The sequence below is a fragment of the Lissotriton helveticus genome, chromosome 7, assembly GCF_964261635.1.
Source record: "Lissotriton helveticus chromosome 7, aLisHel1.1, whole genome shotgun sequence".
NCBI lineage: Eukaryota > Metazoa > Chordata > Amphibia > Caudata > Salamandridae > Lissotriton > Lissotriton helveticus.
In genome coordinates this window covers 13,159,243-13,179,739 of record NC_136068.1, presented here as the reverse complement: position 1 = coordinate 13,179,739, position 20,497 = coordinate 13,159,243, and the positions used below count along the sequence as shown (strand labels likewise).

At 44.4% G+C, this 20,497-nt stretch overlaps 1 long non-coding RNA gene across 1 annotated transcript; it reads left to right on the top strand.

Annotated features, from left to right (window-relative positions):
- Positions 1-3,457: 3,457 nt before the first annotated feature.
- LOC144767939 (uncharacterized) lies at positions 3,458-14,859 on the top strand. Its single transcript, XR_013598387.1, has 2 exons — positions 3,458-3,496; positions 10,352-14,859. It is a non-coding gene; the product is annotated as an uncharacterized LOC144767939 (long non-coding RNA).
- Positions 14,860-20,497: the final 5,638 nt, after the last annotated feature.

Genomic DNA, 20,497 nt, shown 5'->3' with positions numbered 1-20,497 from the left:
GTCTGAGTTCTGTTGCTTGTCTAGAAGAGCACTTTAACAGGAAGGTACATTTCTGTGATTCAATGTTGTGCATTTGATCTTGTGACATGTTTCAATGCATTTTATTTGGATGGTTCTAAGATGTATGTTGACCTGGTCTGGGGGCGTCGCTGTTGAGTTGAAGCATCTTGAAAGAATAAGGCTTTGTTGGGGGTCTGTCAATTGAGTTCAGATTTAGAAAGGGAATGATATTCATAGGAGGGAATATGTTCCATAATGAATATTGTTCAGTGGGAGATGCCGTTCGGTGTCCAGAGTTAGCTGATGTGTGTATGTCTAGTTCATACTGCAATGGTGGTTTTGTGGTGTCTGGTATTTGTGTTGTAGATCCTGATTAGCTGCACTACATGGCAGACCTTAGACACCTTGGCAGCTGTAGAGGAAGGAAGGATGAGGAGTACATAGTGATTAGACCAGGAGAGTGTTCATTCATACACGAACGAGGAAGTGTGCATCATATGAGCGAGGACGTGCGTGTGATGAAGGAATATGGAGTTGTCTGGGGATTAAAATTGGAAGATATTCCAGTAGTGTGATGCTATCCCCAAACAATAGGACGCTAGACATCTTCTACACGTTTCCAGTATATTCCATCACCTTCTAGTGTTAATTCAACTTTCGCATTTAGATTTACAAGAACGCTGTTTCTTTTATGAATTGGGAAGTCTGGACTTTGGTAATTCTGTTTTTAATCTGTTAAGCTCATTAATTTCACCTGCTGCTAAAAATGCAAATTGGATATTTTTGAGTCAACAGTATCCATGGTTGTGTAGGAATCATCTCACACATGCAGGGTGAGTCTGGACGAACAAGATGAGATGTTTGTGGGTCTTTAACTAAAACCAGGATGAGTTTCTACTCACCTCTCGTGACAGCCAGGTGACCAGACGTAGGGTATGGCTGCTCTCTCTTCATCTAGTCATCCGGTGACCAGAGGTGTGGTATGGCTGCTCTCTCTTCATCTAGTCACCTGGTGATCAGGGGTGGGGTATGGCTGCTATCCCTTCATCTAGTCATCTGGTGACCAGAGGTCGGGTATGGCTGCTCTCTCTTCATCTAGTCACCTGGTGATCAGGGGTGGGGTATGGCTGCTATCCCTTCATCTAGCCACCGGGTGACCAGAGGTGTGGTATGGCTGCTTTCCCTCCATATCTAGTCACCTGGTGACCAGTGGTGGGGTATGGCTGCTATCTCTTCATCTAGTCAACTGGTGACCAGAGGTGGGGTATGGCTGTTCTCGCTTCATCTAGTCACCTGGTGACCAGAGGTGGGGTATGGCTGCTATCTCTTCATCTAGTCATCTGGTGACCACAGGTGGGGTATGGCTGCTCTCTCTTCATCTAGTCACCTGGTGACCAGGGGTGGGGTATGGCTGCTCTCTCTTCATCTAGTCACCTGGTGACCAGAGGTGTGGTATGGCTGCTCTCTCTTCATCTAGTCATCTGGTGACCATAGGTGTGGTATGGCTGTTCTCCCTCTTAATCTAGTCACCTGTTGACCAGAAGTGGGGTATAGCCCCTATCTCTTCATCTAGTCACCTGGTGACCAGAGGTGGGGCATGGCTGCTCTCTCTTCATCTAGTCACCTGGTGACCAGAGGTGGGGCATGGCTGCTGTTTCTTCGTCTAGTCACCTGGTGACCACAGGTGGGGTATGGCTGCTCTCTCTTCATCTAGTCACCTGGTGACCAGGGGTGGGGTATGGCTGCTCTCTCTTCATCTAGTCACCTGGTGACCAGAGGTGTGGTATGGCTGCTCTCTCTTCATCTAGTCATCTGGTGACCATAGGTGTGGTATGGCTGTTCTCCCTCTTAATCTAGTCACCTGTTGACCAGAAGTGGGGTATAGCCCCTATCTCTTCATCTAGTCACCTGGTGACCAGAGGTGGGGCATGGCTGCTCTCTCTTCATCTAGTCACCTGGTGACCAGAGGTGGGGCATGGCTGCTGTTTCTTCGTCTAGTCACCTGGTGACCACAGGTGGGGTATGGCTGCTCTCTCTTCATCTAGTCACCTGGTGACCAGGGGTGGGGTATGGCTGCTCTCTCTTCATCTAGTCACCTGGTGACCAGAGGTGGGGCATGGCTGCTCTCTCTTCATCTAGTCACCTGGTGACCAGAGGTGGGGTATGGCTGCTGTTTCTTCATCTAGTCATCTTCTGGTGACCACTTCTCATCTTTTTTCCCCAGGCGCAGTCCCCTGATGCAGACCAGACTTACATGGTAAGACAAATGTACAGTGTCTCTCAGCACATAACAGTGTTTTTGATTGCTTAGATACATGTTATTTTTTGATACCTCTTGAATTAGGTCACCTCTGTAAGTAAACACAATCCCGTGGGTGGTTAGTAAGGCCTGGGTTCTGGATTACTCTGTCAGGGATATCTAAGCTTACAAAACAGAATCTCTTGAACTGACATGATAAGATACTCTCCCTTATCGATTGTACAATAGTTTTAGCAAATATAATTTTCTTGTTCGGCAAAGTTGTGTTTGTAGCAACAATGTAGTTTAATTAACTATCCAAAGTCCTTTTGGTGCTGTACTAATAAAAAGGAGGTCTGCTAATAGGAAGAGCTAAATGTTACCGGCCTGAGGGAATAAAAAGAGGGACTGTTTATAGGCAGAGATAAATATTACCAGACCGGAATTAAGATCTTTGGAAACTAGCAAATAAATGGCACCAAGTGTGCGATCATAGGTGAGATGCTCCACAAGATGACAACCTTCCCTGAGAAGCATCCGGTCTTACAGTTGGATCTCTGCTGTGAGGGAGTAGAGTGTGGACTGCACCAGTTGTACACTTAGAGGTGAGGTGCGCCACAAGATGGCTGTCTTCACTAAGAAATATGCTTTCTCTCATTTGGATCGCTGATATTGGGAAATGCAGCGTGAACTGCACTATTTGCATGTCCAGAGGTGAGGTGTTCCACAAGATGGCACCTTCACTGAGAAGTATCCCAGCTAACAGTTGGATCCATTGTAGGTTAGTTGAGCGTGGACCCCTACTCAGACATGAAGGGTTATCTAGTCATCAGTTTGAGATGAGCTCAATGAACGGCTTTATAAACCAGGCAGATGGCTGTATTCACACAGAGTGTCGGTCCTCACTTTGTCCTGATGCTGGTCGAAGCCTATGATCAAGGACCGTAGGAGATTCCATTCCACTGTTCATCCACTCACTGAAATCTCACCTATTCAGTGACGTGATATACAAGCCTTCTTTCATTTACTTCAAGAATACAATACCATAACATAACAATAACATATTATAAGAGAAACGATATAGCAAATAGAACGGAGGAAACAAGCAAAATAAATGCCACAGAACAAAAGTCCGTGCAAAGACTGTCCCTCTCAATACAATCCAGGTATGTATCTTCTAAAGGCGTCTTAATACTGTCTCTTTACCTTGCAGGCATTAAAACATGGAGATCAGACAACATATGGGCACCTGCAAAGGTAAGAAATGGGAAACGTCACATTCTTCACCTCACTGCAATATCTGTACTACCTTCAGCCACATAGAAAAGCAATAAAAATGCCCAGTATCCCACAAATGGAAAGAATGACTGAGGAGATAGAACACTCTTGGGGGGTGGATCTATTATTTTTAGCACAGCACAACAGACCAATCAAAGTATGAATTTAAAATGGCCTACTACTGCTGTCCTCCTCCGCACCGACGCTCTTAAAGTCTGCCTAGTGCACCACACAACCTTTGCACTATGGTGCAATGATGTGTGCATGCTCCTTTGCATAAGATGTATACTGGAAGCCTACCCTTCCAGTAAAACATTCTGGCCTAGATTTACTGACAGTTGAGGCAGTGCAGCATGGCACGTTGCTGAGCTGTGTTAGTAAACAGGAGAAAGCTGAACTACACCAGAAGAGGCCGAATACCGAATTCAGGTGTGCATGCACATGTGCGCATGCACACCTAGCCATGTAACAGACAGACATGTCTGTGTGCCACATGGCGCACATGCCTATTTGTGGGGTGCCAGAGGGTGTCAAAGTGACACCCCCTGCACCCTTGCAGAATTCGGTATTTACAGCCCATAGGAATCAATAGGAAATATTGATTCGGTATTTACTGAATCGGTAAATACCAAATATTAACAATTCGGTATTTCCACATCTGGAAATACCTACATCTCCCCCCTTCATATTTACCGACTCTTAAATACCGAATCGGTAAAATTCGGTATTTAGGAGTCGGTAAATATGAATTACCTACATCTTGCCCTTTATGTTTACATGCACCACATTTTTTAGTGTTAGCTAACTTTAAAATGTGATGTTTTGCTTACTTTAATGCACTCAAAGGATAGCAGGAGGTAAAATCTGAGATGTACAGTTAAAGAATGAAAGATATCAGAAACCAAGAGAATAAAACTCTATCTGTGAATAATTTATTTTTTTGGGGAGCAAATTGAATTGACCTTTGCTGAGTGTGTGTTGTGCACACTGTGACAGTGTGGAAGTTTACATAGAAATCTGTGCTTTTTTAGTGTTATGCAAGTATTGCGACATTATAAGCAACTCTGAGGTATACATCTGTAGTTTAAAACCTGTAAAAAAGTTGCACACAGGTGGACTGATAACAATCCATGAACAATGCATACTGCAGGCTTGTTTTAGGAACACCTCTGGCAGATTGGAAATCCCTTCTTTTATTAGGCCAAACCTCAGAAAGGGCGGTTTGCATATAGGGTGTGATGTTATTATCAGAACCTCAAGATATCTGAGCAGCACCCTGGAGAATGTGAGAAATAGGCCCATACATTGGAAATATTCCACACTCATTGTGTACCTTTACCGATAATTTTGCCTGATGGTATCTTATTTCCTAAATGCAATTTGATGAGGTCAAAACTCGCAAAAGAGCAGTGATGAACACACAGCATCAGGAACAGCTTCTTGTGTGGCACTTATTTTAACATCAGACACAGGGAAATGAGCGCCATGATTATTTGTCATTTAGGCATCCAGGCCCGGATTATCCAGGTTTTGCATCGCCCTTGCACTACGCAAGGGGATGCAGGTTGCCTTAAATCCCAGAATGAGATGTACCATATCACTCCAGGCCACCATGCATGGTCCTGCATGGCGTGGTAATCTGGAGAAATGCAAGACATCGCAAGTCACTGCCTTGTATCGTGGTAAGGCGTTGTCGTGCACTTCCCATTAATCCATAGGATCTGGCGTTGCCGTGTACTTCCTACTGATCCATTGGATCTGTGCATTTTCTGGACAACATAAACTAGGGCCTTGATTCCGAACAACCCAACCGGATATGTTGGCTTATCGACCAGCTAGCTCACAGTGCCACTGTAACCCCCCTAACCAACCAGGGAACAAATGGTTTCCAGCAACCACTGAACATGACAACCCTGACCCCTCAGGGATCAAGGTAACAGATCAGAACCTTTCGCTCAGACACTCATGCTCACTTGTTCTAAGAGAAGTATACAGAGAATTCACAGTGGGACCTCTTCACTTCTATGTCCACATATTGAAAGTATTCATCTGGTGCCTCATCTTCAATGTAAGTGTGAAACTACTTGGTGGGTGCGTCTACAGCTGAGAATGAAACCCAAGAATAAAATACCTCTGTCCTGAATGCTTTGTGTGTCTCAACCACGAAGGTAACATATCCACCCGTTGCTGGGAGGCCATGTTATAATAGTTTCATAGTAACTTCTGTCTGCAAATGTTCTGAAATATTTAGAGTAGCTGATTGTAATTCAACTTCCTCTCCCTGATCGGCTATTGTAAAAATAAAAAATAAATAACAGTTTTTTATTAAATTAATTTATTGAGATCTTATTTGTACAATATGGGAATATTTTTCATCCATTAAGCTTGATAAAACCTACAGCCAATACATAGGACCTACCTACTCAGCTGAGGCGGATTCCCTCTTTCCACTATGGACGCCTCCGGTTTAATGTGAGTAGGGGTCTCAACTGATTGCCCATTAAATAAGTGCCTAACCAGCGTTGGCGGTGCCATGTTGTGTAGTTCCTACTAATCGATAGGACCTGCGCATATTTGGACAATATAAACTAAGGTCTGATTTCAGACATCCTCGCAGGATATGTTGGCCTATAGACCACCTAGGTCACTGTGTCACTGTAAGCCCCCCTAACCTACCAGGGAGCGAACAGTTTCCAGCAACCACTGAACATGACAACTCTGACCCCTCAGGGATCGTGGAAACAGTACAGAACACTTCTCAGTCACTCATGCTCACCTGCTCTCAGAGAAGTATACAAAGAATACACAGTGGTACGTTTTCATGAATTTATTGAACCAACGTTATTCTTCAATAGAATACTTGGTTCTGCAATGATTAATAGACAGAAGCAGATACATGTGTCTACAAGCACCAAAAGCGTGAATAGTAGATATAGTTCTACCATGGTGGCAAAGCAATGTATAAGGACAGGCCTATAAACCAGGCAGTAATTGAGCATACTCCTACGATGCAAACTATAACGAGAGTTTGTGTAGGTGTTGAGCCAAGAAGTGTGGCTCACTGGTTAGAGGAGGCAGACCTGGAAGCAGAGGTCAGCCTGGGACCAGGGTTCAATTCCCGGCTCGGCGGGGTCTTGAGTCCTAAAATGTCCATGGACTCGACAATTCTTGCTCTGGTGCCTACTCGATTCACGGGTTCACACTCTGCGACTCTGGGCAATAGCTTGCTTAATCTCCACAACGGCCCCTCGCGGCGGGATGCCTGGCTTTCACCTTGCGGATACCCTGCCGGGGTTATCTCACAGGGGAATACCAGGACGGGTTCCCTAATAAAGCGCTTAGAAACCGCTTGGTGATTTGCGCTATATAAATTCCTGTACAAGAATACGTCCAAGGGATGATCCAACCCCATTACCTGATGGGATAGAATTAAGGACCCCATCTTAGTCACAAATTGGCCACCCCTCACACGATGTCAGACCACTGCGTAGTGATTTCTCAGCATGCAAGCACCCTCGGGGACAGCGGTAGTGTCTAATCTATCTTGATAATCTTCTTTTATAATTGAAAGCCGCCTTGTGATGGATCTATAGATAGCCCTGTCATCCCGAAGATGAAGATAGAGAGACCTTTGTACATAGTGCAAAAGGAGACCTTGTACATGATGTTCAAGGCATCGTGATAATGTTGTTTGTGAGGAGAATGTAAGAAATAAGCTGCTTCGCCCCATGAGCCTAACTCGGGAATATAACAGCGTTACGTGGATGGTTCTCACGCATCCACCTAAGGATTTTGCCTCATTCCCAGAGTTAAGAAGACTGGTAAACTTAGGAATGCATCAAAACACTTCCCCTTCACAGGGGAGGTGCAACGAGGAGAAATATCTTAATTTCTACTCATTGTTTCCTCTTTCTAAGAATGCTGCATTCTGCAATACACTTAGAAAGGGGTAATAAGCCTTTGTGCTTTCTACACAAAAAAACAATCCTACCTGCAACAGAGGCGTCCCTGCACCACGGTGCTATCGTGCCTGCTTCGGTGCTAGGATGCACCGAGTGCGCCAGTCCAAGCAGAGGACAGGATTGTGCCATAATTTGAGCGATATGGTGCATTCCTGCCCTCTCAATATTCACGCAGCACAGCAAGTTGTATTTCTCCGTTGTGTGAAAAAATGATAAATCCAAGAGCTTCAAGTGCACATAAATGATTTGCTGATGCTGAAAAGTAATGCTTTAGGGTATCGTGGCAGATACTCAAGTATCTAAATGTTCAATGTCTTCCCTCTCAGAATAATCTCGAAAACCTATGCATTACTAGCTAATTGTATTGAAAAACTCTTGGTCTGACTTAGATGCTGGTGGACGGGTTACTCTATCACAACGGTGGCGGATACCCGGTCCACCGATATATAAATCCTATAGGATATAGCAGAATTTTTATTTCAGTGGACGGGATATCCAAATCAAGCCCCATATTGTAAAATTCATGATCTGATCCCGTTTTCTCCAAATAATTGGTAAAGGAGGGTTGACCTCTGCCCCTTTTCCTGAAAGGAGCCTTGCTCATTTTCACTTCAAAAGATGTGATTGGTATTTTTGCCCTAAGTGCCTCAACATGAATCACCTTTTGGCATCACCAGTTTTCAGAGAGAATGAAACCAATGTATATCGAGGTCCCTTAATTTTCCCAGGATCACAAATATTGGTGAACTGGTAGCTGGAATTAGAACCCAGTCCACTTAGCTCTGAGGTCATGCCATGGAACAGTGTTTCTGCTCCAGTTCAGTGTCTCACCAAGTACACTTTTGTTCTGTATATTAACAATACAGCGCAAAGAAAAGAAGGAAATCCAGATTTATTTAAGCGATGAAAGTAGTGAAGATGACAACACCAAGAGATGCCTCAAGTTGGCCGATGCTGTATATCAATAGTTAGTCAGTGAGTTTACTCTTCACGTCTTGTTGAATGGAATGCACGTCCATCGGCAACTCACTAAAGACTCTTCTCAAGGGATGAACGCAGTGGCGGCTTGCCGCGGGAATTCTGCAGGGAGGTGAGGCAGGGTAGGGAAGGGGCAAGGTGGGGGGTAGTGGACTCGGACCTACGACAGACAAGACTCTGAGTAAGGCTACTCTGAGTTCTGTTTGTCGTAAGTCCGAGTCCAATACCCCCCACCCTGCCCCTCCCCCGCTATGCGCTCCGCAGCACTCCCTCGGCAAGCTGCCACAGGCTGCACTGATTCAAGTTATGTGATGCCAGGGACACTGACAGTTTCCCCCACAACACCCATTGTTTATATTAATAGCACAGGAAACTGCTTCGAGTATGCCTCTCTACATGTTGGTCTCTTTGAAAGTCTTTGTCACACTTATGACTATTGACTCATCAGGCTTTGGCTGCAGTGGTTAGGTACATGAACATGGAAGGTGGGGCCTGGGTGGCAGTGTGAGGGCATGGGGACCCTCAGGGTTCCTTGCAAGGCCTCCACCCCCTCTGGTAAACCAATTACTACCGTGGGGAAAATATTCTTTAATCAATATTTAGGATACGATCATATGCATGTGTTGAGTATAAAGCGTATAGGGTATATGCAGTTTCCCTAGAGGAGTGGTTAACTTACATCACAAACTGATAGTAAAGGCTAAAAAGGATCTGCCCCTAGCATCTGTAGCAGGAATGTGGAATTTGAGGATGGAAGCTAAACTCGCATAGGGTGGTCTTCATAAATCGACATCACTTTCCCAAAAGGGAGCACTGCCGGGGGACCAGCTGTGTGGTCTTCCTAGACAAGAACAGGATGACTGCATACAAGATCAGTAGCTGATGGAAGCAGGAAAATGCAACTGCTTCAGGCTGCTTCCCAAGAGGAAAACAGAGAATTTAAAATCCGCCCGCCATCCTCATGGTAAAAGGGACTGCCCGCCATAAGGGCGGGGGTCCCGTGGGGGCAATTAGGATGCGCCGGCCAAAGTGGCGGGCGCATCCTGCATTCCTGGCATTGTGTTCAGCGGTGCACTCAGCACCGCCCTCCACAATGCCAGGAAGGCATGTTGTGCACTTCCATGCACAACATGGCAGGCACCGCGCGGTTCCTGTCATGTTGTGCACGGAACTGCTGGGGGGTACCATAGGGACCCCCATGTGCACCCCCCACCCTTCAGAGTCCCTGGGGGCCAGCAACGGGCCCCCGCAAGCCTTTACCGCATGCCTTTCTGTGGTGGCATTGGCAACTGTGTTGAAAATTGTAGCGGAGAAGCACGCAAAGCCATCACCAAGTAAGGATCCTGGCGGGCACAGGTTTTGTTATCATTATTATACCCTCTAAGGTCCTTACCCTAAAATGAAGGGAAATATAGACACCTTCAGGAGTTTTATTCAGCATGAGATCCCATTAAAATCTGACAAAATAAAAATATGCACATAGCGGATGTAGCACTAAAACATTAAAATCATTGAGCACACTCAGCTTACAGAGTCTCCTCAAACTCCAGGGAAAGAAGAATGTTGCCTGGAGAACAAGCAGTCTAATTACAGGAGTACTGAAAACCACACTCTGGTCATGTCGAGTCTGAAGACATGGAACGGTGTCTCTAATGTCTACTCTTCCCCTCGCTTCCACTCAGCCTACAGGACACAAAGTTAAGAATTTAAGAAAATACATTTAAAACCTTGCTGTCACATGGTGTTTAAAATGTAGCTGGGCCTCCCTGTAACAATATGGTTAATTAATTGCTTAAAAAACATATGCACCCTATAATGTTGTTCTAAGCTCCTGAATAACCCCAAAAGTAGGCTGAGAAGTGTCTTCATGCTCTCTTTTGTTTCTTCCTCACAGGCCCCAGAACTGAATTCAGCGTTTGCGCAGCTGACCCTATCTGATGAACCGAATACCTCCTATGGCTGATGCCATGAATGACTCTCTGTGATACACTGACTACCTCCTCTGGCTGATACTATGCACAACCCTCTCTAAAACGTTGAATATCTCCGACGGCTGATACTATGCACAACCCTCTCTAAAACGTTGAATATCTCCTACGGCTGATACTATGCACGACCCTGTCTGATACATGGAATATCTCCTACGGCTGATACTATGCACAACCCTCTCTAACACGTTGAATATCTCCTACGGCTGATACTATGCACAACCCTCTCTAATACGTTGAATATCTCCTACGGCTGATACTATGCAAGACCCTGTCTGATACGTTGAATACCTCTTACTGCTCTGTACGGCCCTCTCTGAGATATTGAATACCTCCCACTGCTAATACTATATATGACCCTCTCTGATACATTGAATTCCTCCTACCACTGATACTATGCACAGCCCTCTCTTATTCACTGAATACTTCCTACCGCTGATATTATTTACAACCCTCACTGATACATTGAATAGATGTTGTTATGTTATGTTAAAAGGGATTTGTAGAGCCCTCGTTCACCGGTTGGTTTCTTGGCGCTAGTGAGGCAGAGGGATCACTAAACTCAACAGATTAATTATATGAGCATGAGAATAGTTTTTAGGGATTTTCTGAATTTGATAAGGTTAGTGCTCAGTCTGATTTCTAGTGGAATGGAGTTCCATAGTCGAGAGGCAAGGGTTGCAAACCTGCAGCCCCCTTGTCGCTACAGTTTGAAAACGGGAACTGTGAGAAGGTGGAGGTGGGCAGAACAAAGGTTGCGTGAGGGTGTGTAACAGGAGTTGCGATCAGTGATGAATTTGGGACTGTGGCTGTTTAAGGATTTGAACACCATACGGGCGATTTTGAAGGCACACCGCTGGGGGATCAGTAGCCAATGCAGTTTTTTTAAGAGGGGGGAGGCGTGTTGCTGTCTGGGTTGTTGGTAGACAAGTCTGGCCGCTTGATTTTGCACTAATTGTAGACGTTTGGCAAGTCCTAATGGGAGTCCCAGAAAGGTAGCATTAGCTTAATCAAGCCGGGATAAGACTAGGGCAATTACGACATGGATCGGTGCATTTTGGGATAAAAGCCTGCTAATTTCCCTGATCTTGTGTAATTGCAGGAAACATGTGGAAATCACTGTGCCTATGTGGGCTTTAAGGGACTGATTGTTGCTTATGGTGACCCCCAGACTTTTTACTGAGGTAGCGGGAATAGGGGGGGGGACCTAGGTTGATAGGCCAGTAGTGTGGGCCCCAGTGGTTTCGTGCCGCACCTATCAGAATGAGTTCAGTTTTACTGGGGTTCAGTTTTAAATGGTTGTGATTCATCCTTGAGCGGATGAAGGTCATAGTGTCTTTGAAGTCAGAGATTGACTGGGGTGAACTGTCAATATGGAATAGGAGTTGGAGATCGTCGGTGTAATTGAACGTGGTGATTCCTCTCTCCTTAAGGGCACTTATTAGTGAGTGAAGGTAGATGTTGAACAAGTGGGGGAAAGGGACGAGCCCTGTGGGACCCCACAAGTAGTTGTTACCTTGGGGGCGGTGAACGGGCCAGAACGATGTGCCTGCGAGCAGCTATTCAAGAAGGATTTGATCCAGCAGAGCGCTGGCTCTCTGATGCCAGCATCTTCAACCCTGTCGGCCAGGATCCCATGGTCGACCGTATCGAAGGCCGCCGAGAGGTCGAGCAATACCAGGGCCTGTGGTGTGCTAGTATCTGCTTTTTCAAGTAGTACTGTGTCGAGTACAGCTACTATCACAGTTTCGGTTGAGTGTGCTGGGCGAAAGCCAGCTTGACTGGATTCGAGGAATCCTGTCTGTTCCAGAAAATTAGATAGACATCTGGCCACATGGGATTCCAGTATCTTGGCCATAAAAGGGAGCAGAGAAATGGGACGATAGTTGACCGGCAGTTGTGGGTCAGCGGCAGGTTTTTTGAGAAGAGGGACTACAATGGCTTCCTTAAACACGTTGGGTACACAGCCTTGAACCAGGGAGTGGTTGAGGAGGGCAAGAGCTGGGTCTGGGAAAGCTGAGAAAGCTGTTCTAAGGAGATAAGGGGGGCAGTAATCCCGAGGGGAGCCAGATTTAACCTTGGCCAGTAATTGGCGCAGGGTTGTAGTGTCAATTGGGGTAAATTGGTCGGTAGTTTGGGGGTTCCTAATGGTAGGTGAGCCATTATTGTTTGACGAGGGAGCGATGCTTGCTTTGATGATATTTATTTTGTCAATGAAATAGGTGTTTAGAGAGTTGCAGAAGGCTTGAGAGGGTTTTGGTTTGTTTAATACTCTCTCTGGGTTTGATAGCTCATCTACAATCGAGAATATTTATTTGGATTGGTTACTGGCGTTAAGGATGCGAGATGAGAAATAGGTTGCTTTTGCAGTGGTAATGGCTTTTTTGTATTCTTTCATGGCTCTGACATAGTTGTCCTTTCCTTCTAATGAATAGTTCTGCCTCCATTTCCTCTCTATTTGGCGCAGAGTGCATTTTTGAGATTTAAGTTCGGGTGAGAATCACCTCTGAGCCTCGTGCCAGCAGATGAGTCTGATTTGTTTGGAGGGGGGCATGGGTATTGCTTGCTGCTTGAAGCCAGTTAGAGGAGGACTCCTCATGGTGGTCAATATCTTCGATTGGGGTTGGGTGCGGTGTTTTCTAGGGTATTGATAAAATCATTGTTGTCTATGGTGTTCCATTTCCTATCTGTGATCCATATTTGGTCAAGGATGTGGCCTTTTATGTGGTTGGGGGAAGAGATTTGTTGGGTGAGGTTCTGAAATTTGAGTGATTCGGTCAATTCACTTGAGTGTGGTCCTTCTTGGGGGTCATTAGCCCAGTAGTTAAAGTCCCCTGATAACAGAATGTTTATGTGGTCGGTGACTAGGGGGGCTAATTGTTCTCTCAAGGAGTGGGGAAACAGGGCATATGTGGGGGGGGCTGTAAATGAGTATACAGATGATAGGAGCTGACTTAGATTCAAGTTTGAGCACTGTGTTTTCTGTGGCGGGTAGGTTGAGTGGAGTAAGGGCAGAAAAGTTCATTTTTTTGTGAATGATTGCTGCCACTCAGCCGCCAGGCTTTCCCATAGAGCGGTTAGTTTGCAAGATGTAATATTCATTAGGAAGTGCAGCTATAATGTCGGTGTAGATTCTGTGGTTAACCAGGTTTACCAGGTTAACCAGGTTTCCGAAAGGAAAAGAATATCCGGTCTATCCGTATCGTGGAGGTCAAAGATTTCAATTTGTTGCTTTACTAAGGAGCGTGTGTTAAGATAGCATATTGACAGTTCTACATGTTCTGTGCTTACTTGTTTTAGTTGTTGGCTTAGTTTGTGGGGCAGCTTGACCACAGGGAAGGCAATTCTTTTATGATAGATATTGTGTGTTTGCAGTCAGGTTGACAAGGTGCTTGCAGCTGCAGAAGATTCAGAGTTCATTGCTCTCAGTTCCTGGGAGGAGCATTTAAGTATTTGGGCAGAGTGCCTGGGCCCGGCTGGGCGTGGACGGGCATAGACGGGCTTGCCTTTGGCGCGCCTGCTGCGCGTGTCCGCTGTGCTCCCACTTTGCGGCTGGCATTTGTGGTTGCCTCGGCCCCTCCCATAGGTCACGTGATCAGGACCCGGGAGGAGGCCGGAAGGTTGCTCGGCGCTCTAGTCGGCAGAGCAGCCTCAGGGGGTGAGTGTGCGCAGCGCGATCGTGAGTTTTATAATCAAAGTGGTGCCCGTTTTTATTTCTAAAAAGCAATTCCTCAAGTTAATTTCCAATTTTAACATACAGATGAGCAAAATCACTTCAATTTCGGCGCGCGATATAAGTGCTCTGATCGGGGCGGCCTCTGTTCTCGATCCTACTGCTGATACTCTGTACGACCCTCTCTGATACATTGAACACCCCTGATGTGTATTTCTTAAAGGTAATATGCTGCCTTTGCTTCAACAGGCTTGCTTTTTATATACATTTATTTCAGAAAATGTCAATACATGTTTTATTATTCTGTTCTTCTGCTGGGAATTTATACAGAACTTTTCCTACCAGGTAAAAAAAATGGTGCAGTCTTAGCTCTGTGGTTGGATAAATCTTATCATAAAAACCAAAATTTGTCATTCTGAAAACAGAGAGGACACATTCACAACATGCAAAGGTTCTGAGACGAGAAAGAGCTCTGCTGCCTGAGATGTAAAGCAACTACTTACGTATGCCAGGGATGGGGTCCCCCACAAATCCCACCAATTTTTAATATATCACTGCGCTTCTATAGTGAGGGTAGGTTTAGGCGCAAATGTCTTCCAATATGACAGGCCTTTTCATTGTGTACAGTTTGTTAATTATGCTAAAGACATTTTATACTTGCGTATGTCTTTTAATTGCAGAGCAGCTATTGCAAAATAGAGCACAATAGTTATAATAGTTATAATAAATATAGTAAGCTTGCCTCTTGTCTCTTTTCTTTGCATTGTGGATACTTATGAGTGAGCTAACGAAAGGTGATTGCCTGCTTCCGGATGCCTGTAAGGGTCTAGAGTGTGTGTTCTGGGGCGCTAACTTACCTGTTACTCTGTAAAGGTTGGGAGGGCAGGTGCGGCACTATGAGCTAGTCTTGATTTGGGTCTCAGGACAGTAATACTGTTGTTTGCTCAACAACTTCTTTCCTTCCTTCCTGCATCTTAAAGCTTAGATGTGAGGAGCATGCCTTGACTTGATCCCTATCCTTGTCTTCAGAAGTTCTAATCTGGACCTGGGGCTGAAGAACGGCTTAGCTTTCAATCACACATGTGTGCTTTGCTGTTCAATAACACACATGTAAGTGATTCTACGGAGATGTTCAGCTAGTGGCCCTGGGTGTTAGTTCCATGTTCTACAAGGCTCTGCTGAGACTGAAGGCAGTCTTTCCTGAACCACAGTATCTAACACTGCTGCTGTCAGGAAAGGTATATCCTAGAAGAAGGGGACATGGGAGAGGGAGAAGAGAAACACAGCTAACTTCTCTAGGAGACTTTTCTCAATGTACAGAAAGTAGACAGGGGGGGTTGTCTGACAGAATATTGAAGCTCAGTAATATCCTGAAGAAGGGGAAATTACATTCATATCATCTAGTGTTTTTTATTGTGCTATTATCCTGACCAATCCAGAGTGTTGTTTGTTTCCTACATGGCCCATTGTCATTTTGCCTATGTTAGCTTAGTTGTACACATAGTAGGCCACATTTCCTTTGCACCAATTACTACATAACACACTTGCTTTTGTGCCACATCGAATTTTCACACAGACCCTGCATATGTTTTTGTGCTCTATTCTTTTCCTGGGATTTAGTCTGAACACACTAGACAAGGTTAAACAACAATGCCCCTTGTTATTCTCACTGGTCAGACATTAGCACTTAGACATAACAAGAGCACGCAGCTGCTGTTTGTGAGCACACATGCCTTGTCTTATAACTGAACTGAGGACATGGATTGTGATAAAATCACACACTGAATGAAGATCCAGAAGCAAGAGCACTGCGTCAACTGAGATGTAGAACTTCTGATAGAGCGCACGAGGCCACCCGACCAATAATTTTCGCCGTTTCCGGCTTCAGGGCCCATATACTTTCAAATCACCATATACATTGACCAGGTGACTTCACGAGCTCTACCAATTTGTGTGTGTGTTCCCTACTATTATTTCTCAGTGCACCCGACTTACCATCCACCGATGCGGGTACCTAATGACCACAATGAATCAGGGAGCTAGCTGTAAAAGGAAAGGCAGCAAAATACAAACCCAACCAATAACATTCAAATACTGTTTGAAATGACCACGGACAACGGGAAGTTTAAAAATGTTTATCTAAAGTTCATTTGCTTCATGTATAAGGTACATCAATATAAGGCAATCAATAACCAAGATAACGTAAATGATATAACTGTAAAGAAATAATGACAGAGTAATCATTGAAATACTGATATAAATGTAACGAGAAGATACTATGCTATTCAATAATATTTAAGCATGGGCGGATTATGTAGGTATAACTACAGGAGGGCCTATAAAGAGTAACACGCTTCACTTAAGGTGAACGGGCCTTTAAACAATCTAGGCAATGAGGTTCTAGACCATATCAGAAAATGACAAACTGCAATGCAAAATATAATTTCTAACAAGTGAGAAGACATAGGAACAAACTTATGGAAAAATGCAAATGACTTTCAATAGTTGCGGAAAGACATGGAAAAATAACATGTGCAATGGTAAACTTTATTGAAGCAAAAGTTAGAAATTCAGAAGGTGCAAGATTTAAGAGGTTCAGAGCAATATTTACCTAGAAAGGTGTGGAAACCAAACCCTGGCCACGGGTCAGTTAAGGACAGGAAACCCTCAAGGAAGGATACCCCTCAAAGGACAGCAGGTGCAGAATGGACACCCCGGATAGGACAGAATACCCTCGGATTAGGAATCAGGACAGGACCTCAGGACAGGACAGCAAACCCTCAGGACAGGACCGCTCAGGACAGGACCGGAACCCACAGTTCGGAAGCAACGCCTGCGCTCCACCCGCTCTGCAGTTATCGATCAAGACCCCGATTGGGTCAGCGAACTCCCAGCAAAGTGCTTCGCCAGCACTTTAAGGTTCAGTAAAACCTTAGTCTATGGTCAATTCGGACAGAGTGCTCCGCAGCTCTCTGTATCTTCAGTCACCTATTGAGTACGATGGGTCAGTGACAGGTCAGCTAAACCAGACAAGTCGGACGGTTCCCTAGGTGAACCCAGGGTAGATATACAGTTTGGGGACAGTGTACCACCCCCCAATGTTGCAAAGTGTCAGAATCCCTCAATTTCGATTGGTCCTAAGGTAGGATTTGGGTAACACACCAATCACAATTCAACATTTCAAGCCTGTATTTGCATGTTTGGGCACCGCCTAGTAAGATTGGGGTTCCCATGAGAAGCTACACGGCAAACAGTAGCGTAATATTACAATGTAACATATAAGGAGCCACATTCGCTGTTCTCGCAGGGCAGAGGTGACTTTCTCAGGAGCATCTCGCCCATCGCTGCCAACTGGCTATGTTCCATCAGTCAAGGTCTACTGTGCTGCCAAAGTTGCGCAGGCGCAGAAGGGACCTCCAATATGGCTCTCCTTTCACTCAGACCCCCATTCCCCGCGGTACATGAAAAGTAAGCGAAAACAAATTAATACATAATAATGTCATCATGAAAACACATCACAGGGTTTGTACTTTCTACTTATCATTATAAAATATACTTATGCAGGTTAAATGTTAGCTACATTGATACAGACACAAGAGCAGTGGCACGAGCAGTACCACATGATGAGCACAGCTATGGATTACGCATGCGCATAAATTTCCCTCCACTTCTGCAGACGCGTCAGGACACGTGAGTGTGGCTGACGCATGCGCAGTAACTAAAATACAAGCGGCGGCCATTTTAAAGTACACGGGTTAAATGTATTAGAAATACACGTAGGCAAGCTTCGCAAACTTTGCCTAAACAAAAATAAACGTTAGTAAAACATACGTTTTTGTTACCTTATTACACATAAACGAGGTTCTTGACTTCGGCAAGCCGCAAAATATGCGAAGCTTTGCTTCATCAATCCCCTCTTTGATGATATTTACTATCATCACAAAAATGGAACCAGATGCCAACTTTCTTTCACACTTTATACAATTCTATCTCTTCCAGCAATCGTTCTAACTTTTCTCTCTCATTTTTAGTAGGGTGAGAAGTCTTCACCTTTTTGTATATCTGATCATTCACTTCCTCCAACTCAATCTCATCCACACTCCGTTTTAACCCTCTTGCATTTACCTCGTGCTTCTTGGTGCGCTTACGGCATTTACAACAGATAAAAATGAGAAATATAATAAGACCTATAATACCAATTGGCATCAGTATCTTGAACAATAAGCTTTTACCTACGCTAGCAAGCCAATGACCTACATTTGAGAGACCATCTACCAGTCTCTTCCAGGCACTATCAACCTCGAGTGGTTTGAGTTCCTTTGTCAAATTAGTAATGTTTTTCACATATCTTTTGATCTGTACACTTTTATCCGGAATATAAGTGCAACAATGTTGCGCCTTCAACATCCGGCAGACTCCGCCCTCTTTCGCTAATAAGGTGTCAAGAGCAAGTCGATTCTGCAAAACCATTGATCTGATCGCAACCATTTCGGTATTGACCAGCAGAAATCCATGAGCTGTTTCAGTAGACAGCACATCCACTATAGTAGACAATTTGCAAATTCTGTGAGTGTTCAGAACCACTCCCACTCCAGGTATCAGTGCACTGAAAATACTACCCATAATTTCACCTATACTTTCTCTTTTACTACGCACTAAGCCATTAGTATCTTCATTGCTTCCAGCTTTTCCATTCACATGGTATATTTTCGGGAAGACAATGCCAAAATAGCAGCTTCCATACCAGTGATCCGGCAATTTGAAATAAGCCTTGTCCCCACAAATATAATAAATTCCAGGAAACACAGGCTCTGACCCATTTTTGAAACCCCAACCTCCAATTACCTTGTAATTATGTTCGCATTCACTGGAACCAATGAAAACATTATTATAATAGCTAGTCTTCTCGCGGTGAAGACATAGCTTGCCTTTCTTTTCAAAATCCAGCAACAGAGCAGGTCCCGCCCCACCATTTGAGGTGCCTTCCATGTTCTCAGCCCACTTTGGCTTTTTCTGACTTTCGTCATTAGCCTTCTTTTGTATTTTAATTCTTCTTTTCTCTGCCATGTTCAGGAACATCTTTTCCTGTTCACGCAAAGAACAAGTCAAGTTATCTCTGTGTGCATCAGCTATGTCAATGTTACCTATAGTCAAGAAGTAGTCTCCCATATATCTTATGGTGTCGCTTTTGGTATGTACAGGATTCAAGTTCCCACGTATAGGAAGTTCAGAAAAGATTACGTCATTATTAGAGTAATAGTACTGTAACGGTCCTCTTTTGTAAAATAAACTAGCTAAAATGCTACAGGAGATTCCATATGTCAATGGCAAGTGATGGTATGTCACGCCTTCAGCCACAGAAGTAGGTAGCTTCATGCAGACATAGCAATCTTCAATTTCCATAGTCTCTACATAGTGTATTAACAAGTTTGCAAAAACATTTAAGTGTGTCCTGTTCTTAATTCCATGATAATGTAGTCCTCCCTCATCTGATGCTTCTAAGTCTCGTTTTGTTTGTCTCAGTGCTCTCTCATGTCTTGCTACACTCTGTGTTGTCAACTCCTCACTGTCTGTATTTACAATTTCAGTAGGGACAATGTTAGTATCTTTACTTACAGTGAAGGGTATAAAGATTGTTAGTCCTATCCAAATTACTATCAATACTACTATACTACATATACACACCTTGCAGCACGTCTTGAAACGACTGCAACTAGGTCTACCATTCACAGTTGAATCAGACATTTCGGCTCAGAAGAAGTTTCTCGACCCCTCTTTGTGTCTTTACACAGCTAGCTTACTTTGTGCAAATTCACGGTGGTTCGTCTTCTTCTTCAGCAGAGTACTCAGGGACGGGCTCTCCGTCGCTTACGTCAGTTATATCAAGATCTTCAAGTTCTTCCAAAACGAGTGTCCATTCAGGAGACTTGTACTTCTTGTTTTGTCTTTTTATTCGCTCACTCCTTCTTTTGGAAGAGTTTTCTTCTTGCTCTGCTATCCGTGCACTTCTCCTTGCTTCTGCACGTTTTTCTTCCACCGTCTTTATCCTTAGCCTTAGTCTCTTTACGAACCTAGGCTCAAGGTTGTTTCTTTTCTTTAGTCTCTTAGTTGGTACTTGGACTTCGCTTTCTTCTCTTATCCTCTTATTCTCTTTAGCTTGTGGCAATTCTGCTTCACTTTCTTCTTCTTCTTCCCTTATCTCGCTAGTTCCAGGGCTAGCATCAAATTCTTCTGCCTGGTTACTAATCTGGCCTTGTTCAGGAATATGTTGTTTTTGGCTTTCGATTGTCTCTGTTTCTGATTCTGTTTCTGTTTCCTGAACCCGTTCTTCTAACCCTATCTGATCCTGTTCAAGCACTTCGATCTCTTGATTTTCTTC